At 33.1% G+C, this 6,619-nt stretch overlaps 1 pseudogene; it reads right to left on the reverse strand.

Moving 5' to 3' along the window:
* Positions 1–526: 526 nt before the first annotated feature.
* On the reverse strand, positions 527–1,938 carry LOC110662081 (transcription factor MYB97-like; annotated as a pseudogene).
* Positions 1,939–6,619: the final 4,681 nt, after the last annotated feature.

The raw sequence follows: 6,619 nt of genomic DNA on the forward strand, positions 1-6,619 counted from the left end.
TTGTAGAGAGAGATGAGAGACTCCAGAAACTAGAAATAAAAGTTTTACAGCTCTGATACCATGTTAGAAGAAAGAATACAAGTAATGAAGGAAAGGATTGTGTATTTGTCTGTATCTTATTTACAGAGATATTAAATCTATTTATACATGAAAATATGAGCTAATTTAAACAAGAACAATAATTGTTGTAATTATGCTAACAAACATAAATATTCTTTTTGCTGTGTGAGTGTGTAAAACATGAGAAACATGCAATTTCTTCTTCTCAAAAGCCCTACTAATGCGATATATGGACATAACATATTAGTTTTTAGCAGGTTTAGAGTGTTATGTATCGGCTGTATTTCCTTCAAGCTCAATTCTAAATATATAGTAATATATATCACAATTAGATTGGAACACGTCAACTAACTAATACAAGGACCAAAAAAACATCAACAATGAAATCAATTGCATCTCTTTATATCGTGAGGCTCATCAAGACCTCGAAGAGGCAAAAGTAATTACTAATTTTATAAGACAGAAAATAACTTATTATATCACCTTCCTCTAGAGATCAACTATTCATACATGATCACCACTTTTTAGGGTGGGAGTTCCAATGACATATTGGGGGAAATGAGGGGAAAAAAATTAAAAGCCAAAAAAACCAAAGGTTCTAAATTATCATGGGTGAAAAAACAAAATGTAGCTAACAGCTGCCTTGCCTCTCCTTGCTAAATTATATAGGTAAAGAGCAAAATTGAGAAGATGATACCAAGATTATATATTGAAGCTGAAACTGAGGTTTCATAATTAATTAAGATATTCCCACACGAAGAAAATCTATGAAGGAAACATCCTTTCGCTTCAATGCTCCATCTCCTTGCTCTTGTTGATAAGTAATCGTTGGCAATTTTTGCAATGTGGGTGATTTACTTGCATAGCCCCCTTCACCATAACTTACCAAAGCTGAAGGATTATCATTAGAAGCAGCTTTCTTAGACTTAGAGATCTGAGGTGATCCACAGAGGCTTTGATAGCCAATATAGGTGGATCCATTAAAGCTATGTAATAATCCCTCTTTAGTGTATGATGAAGAACTTGAGGAATTGATATAATCCTTTCTTTTTTCATCGAAGAAATTGAAACTCAACAACTCATTGGTGATGGTTGAAGCACTCAAATTGCAAGAAGGTGAAGAACTTGAACAGATGGGAAAGTTATCAAAGTTACTACTGGCTTGAAACCCTAATTTAGAGTGGTCAAGTGAGGCCAATAGCAGCTTTCACAATTGGAAACAAAAGAAGTGATTTTGTTAGTTTCAGTTGGATGAACATGGAAAATTCTCTTACCATAGACAGAGGACAAGCGTTCCCTCTTTCTTCTCGCCATAACAACATGGTACTGATTCTTCACAGCGTTGTCTGTTCTACCAGGGAAAAGTCCAGCTATTAAAGCCCATTGGTTTCCTTGAATCTGATGAGCTTGGAGAAGCCTTCGTTCTTCTTCTTCTGTAAAGGGTTTTTTGTTTATATTTGGATCAAGTTGGTTGTACCATCTTAATCTGCAGCTTTTCCCTGCAAACGAAGAAAAGAGGGGATAAAAAAAAAAAAACATTTCTTAGAACATTAGCAATAGAGAAAGTGAGAGAGAGAGATGAGTTTTCTTTAGCATGATCATGATAATTACCTGATCTTCCATGAAGATGCTCTGCAATAAAATTCCAATTCCGAGGACCATATTGATCGACAAGTTGCTGGAGTTTCTCATCTTCAGCTGGCCTCCAGTGCCCTCTATGACAACTCTTACCAATATCAGTGCTACTGCCTCTACCATTTTCCATCACCTTGTATCTAAAACTTCACAACCAAACTGCAAAATTTATGGCAAGATTCAAGTTGAAGTTCAAGAACAGCACAAAGAGAAAGAACAAGGAAGTGGGTCGGTTTTAGGGTTATGGATGAGGAGTCACTTTTGCTACATAGGCTATATATATATATATATATATATATATATATATATATATATGTACACACACACGTGTAAAGTATTGATTTATCTTTCTTCAGATCTTCCGGTGTGTGAGTATGACCATTTGTCTCCATAAGAATCTCCTAATTAATTTTATGATATTTTCTCTCAGAAGTTTGTTAAGTTACGGATTTAGAGTTTTACGCTTTTTCTAGCCTCCAATGAGTATGTTTAGTCGGATTCTTCATAATATTACTAAGATGTTCACACTCAAAATAACTCCAAAAACAAAAATACTCTTAACATTAAAATAACATGTCTTTTAAGAAATATATGGATGAGCATATCACACAAGATTAGATATAGTATTGAAGACTTAAAGTATTTGATTGCAATGCAGCTTATTGAAGTGATACATGAGGAAAGTAATTTATTCTTGTAAGAGGGAGTTGGTGAAATAAACTATAACTTGCTGTCAAAATTAGCTTGAGTCTGAAATAAGGTCTCACTTTTGTTTCAGTGGTAAGTTATTAAGCACCTGTATTTTGTAGCCCCAGGGGTTATCAACATTCATTTGAATGCATATATATACACATACGCGCATCTGTCAAAATAAATTGATTGAAACGAATTATATTATTTTAGCATAATCAATTTTTTATAATAACCGGATATGATTTAGTTTAATTATTAACATAAATGAGTTTTTTTTTTTTTTTTTGAAAATTTTTTGCCTTAATAAATTAAACTGACCGAATGATCATTGATTTTAATTAGCAAAGCTATATAAAAGTTGCAAAAGACATTATTATTTTATTTATTATTTGTTAATTGCATGCAAAAGAAAAAAAAGAAAGAAAGAAAGAAAAATAGCAGACAGAAAGTCATCTTTATATATTATCATTGAGGAATAGGATAGTCTTATTTAGTTTTTTCAGTTGTTTCCTTTTCAATTAATTGTAGGTAGCTAGCTATAGCAACAGAATGGAAATCAAATTTCCTCACCTCATTAATTGAGCATTGCATGGTGAGTACATTGCCTGCTGGTGGTATGGATATTTCTCCCAGCATGTTCATGGCTTCTATATCCATTTAATCACCCATTTCATTTTCATTTTCATTTTTTTCTGAATATTTACCCTATATTTTTCTATAACCTTTATCTTCTTTTCCGGAAACAAAGATTATTTTAAAAGATAGTGAATATCCTGTTCATACCCATATACCATTTTTAGTCTTCATTTGAAAGAACACAGATTTATAAAAAAAAAAAAAAAAAAAAAAAAAAAAAAGCGCCTTAGCATATAGAAATATTACACACATCACATTTCAAAATCCTAAATAATTTAAAAGTGTGAAATGATATAAATGTGAAGGAATAAAAATTCCAATTATAAAAGGGCACTGGTCTTTTGAGTCCACAAATTTTATTTGTGATTTTTTTAAATTAAAATAATTTCACTAAATTGACACATTTAAATATTATTATATGAAAAATAAGTGGCTAATTAAGGCATGTCATGTCCCTTATTATAAAAGAGACAAATTGATCAATAAAATTCTAACACTTGTCAAATGGCAATTGGGGCATCTCCTTCGAAATTCTCTATAAATATAGGTATCCTATTCCTTAACCAAGACATCAGAAGATCAAGTTTCAAACCACCGAAATTTTGTAAAGCCACAAGCTAGAAACTCTACAGAACTTCTACTCAAGTAGCGACATTACACAATATTACAAGTCCTTCTTCTTCAAATCAAAGAGGTCTTCCCCATTGATTCAAAAACAAACTTTCTAAATCCATGAATCACACTAGATAAATGAAAGAATCAAAAGATTAAAATTTTTTTATCTTAAGAAATTCTACATAAAAGTTTCTACACCACTCTTTTATTAAATTAGTACGAATTGATATTTGTTCACTATTTCTTCTATCTTTAGAAATTCTAGACACAATTTGTGTGTACAAGTCCTTCTTATTCAAATCGAAGGGGTCTTCCTCATCGATTCAAAAACAAACTTTCTAAATCCTTGAATCACACTCTATAAATGAAAGAATCAAAAGATTGAATTTTTTTTATCTTAAGAAATCCTACATTAGAGTTTCTACACCACTCTTTTGTTAAATTAGTACGAATTAATATTGTTCACCATTTTTTTTTTTTTAGAAATTCTAGACACAAAATTCATGTGTACAAGATGCACAGTATGTATACATTACATTCATCACAAGCAATAAAAATAATAATAACTAATACTCACCAATTATTTTTTTTAAGAAAATTAATTTGCTTAAATAGTCGAGAATTAACTAATAAATGTATTGACAATTAATTGAAGAAACAAGATTAACCTAGTCCCATGTGAATATGATAAAATATAAATGTGTAAATATGGGTGAAAGGAAGGAAAGAATAAGAGGTAGCATGTCTTCACCAATTTATATATATATTGTAACACCCCTTACCCAATCTACAGTGTAGCTGAGTATGGAATGCTACATTCTAAGCCGGAGCACCTTATCTTATCTTGTTTTATTCTATAATAATTTTTTATTGCCATTTTAATTTTTTTTTTTTGTGAAGAAACTGGCGAAGTTTCCCCCTGTCTTATGGATATTTGGCGTATTCTACTATTCACCTGTTTAAAATAATATTTCATCAATAATATCATATCTCTAATTCATAATCCCATCATAATTTCATTCCATAATCATTTTAATAGAATTCTCGTGTCGTTCATCCATATCAAGTTTTACATTCCATTTATACATGAACTTACAAATTTCAATAATTTACATAATGTATAAAATAAATTATACATGAACTCCGCCTAAATAGTTTGCGCTTAGCCGGTTCTAAGTCCGGATAAAGGAGGAGGGTTGCGGTAGGTGACAACCAACGTAAAAATTTCGTCACACCCTATGATATGGATTCAAATGATATAAACGTTGGGGCGTCCTCTACTAACGACGAGCTACATCGAAGCCCGGGTGTAGTGAGAAATATGCAAGGGTACAGGGCGTTCACCGAAAACGACGTGCCATGCCGGCGCCCAGGTGTGGTGTTAAGTGAGCAAGGGTTCCCACATCATGGACGGGTGTGGGTAAAGAAGTTAGTCCATAGGACAGATAGTAGAATAAATAGTGGAACAGAACACAAGATAGACATAGAAAACAATAGAAGATATCATAGAAGGAGACCAATTAGGAAGGAGCAGGATAGGAGGAGGATCAGGGTTGGTACTTGGAAGGTTGGATCACTTACAGGAAAATTAATGGAGCTTGTGGATACCTTGGAAAGGAGAAGGGTGAATATTGCTTGCATTCAGGAGACTAAATGGGTAGGAGAGAAAAGTAAGGAAGTGGGTAATTCAAGGTACAAACTGTGGTTTACCAGAAAGGAGAGAAACAAGAACGGTGTGGGCATAATCATAGACAGGACATTGAAAGACGCAGTAATAGCTGTGAAAAGAGTAGGAGATAGAATTATACTAGTAAAGCTAGTACTAGAAGGAGAAACAATAAATATAGTTAGTGCTTATGCCCCACAAATAGAACTAGAAAGTGAGAGTAAACAAAGGTTTTGGGAAGATATGGATGATTTAATGCAAAGCATACCGAATGAAGAGAATGTTTTCATTAGTGGAGATTTGAATGGGCATGTAGGAAGTGATAAACAAGGTTATGAGAATATTCATGGAGGTTTTGGTTTTGGCAGTCCAAATGAGGAGGGAAAAAGTATCCTGGATTTTGCTATGGCATACGATCTAATACTAGCAAATACCTACTTTATAAAAAGAGAGTCACATTTAGTGACTTTCAAAAGTGGGCAACATAGAAGCCAAATCGACTTCCTCTTAACTAGGAAGACAAATAGAGCTCTATGCATGGATTGCAAGGTCATTCCAGGAGAGGCTTTAACAAGTCAACATCAGTTGGTGGTCTTGGATGTCAAGTTTAGGAACAATTCAAGTAAGGTCAGAAGAAATAGTGTAGCTCGAACAAAGTGGTGGGAGTTCAAAGGAGTAAAGCAAGTGAAGTTCAAAAATGAGCTTATCGAGTCCGAAGTATGGAAGCTGGATATGGAGGCCAATGATATGTGGATACAGATGGCATCAAAGATTAGAGAAGTAGCTAGAAAAGTACTTGGAGAGTCTAAAGGACATGGACCACCCTCAAAAGAGAGATGGTGGTGGAATGAGGAAGTACAAAAGGCAGTGAAGAGAAAAAGGGAATGGTATAAGAAATTACCTAAATGTGATAATAATGAGGCATATGAACAGTACAAGATAGCAAAGAAAGAGGCAAAAAAGGCAGTTAGTCAACCAAGAGCACAGGCCTTTGAAAAGTTATATGAGAAACTTGGAACTAAAGAAGGGGAGAAAGATATTTATAGATTAGCAAGGAGGAGAGAAAGGAAATGTCAAGATCTCAATCAAGTTAGGTGTATTAAGGATAAAGAAGGAAAAGTGTTGGTGAAAGATGAGGACATTAAAGAAAGATGGAGAAATTATTTTAATGATCTCTTTAATAATAGTCAAAATGGTAATAGCGTGAATATAGATTATAAAACAATAGAAAAGAATGTGAATTATACTAGAAGGATTAGATCTTTAGAAGTAAAGGAAGCACTTAAGAGAATGAAAGTGGGTAAAGCTTGTGGA

This window comes from Hevea brasiliensis, chromosome 10 (genome assembly GCF_030052815.1).
Source record: "Hevea brasiliensis isolate MT/VB/25A 57/8 chromosome 10, ASM3005281v1, whole genome shotgun sequence".
Taxonomy (NCBI): Eukaryota; Viridiplantae; Streptophyta; class Magnoliopsida; order Malpighiales; family Euphorbiaceae; genus Hevea; species Hevea brasiliensis.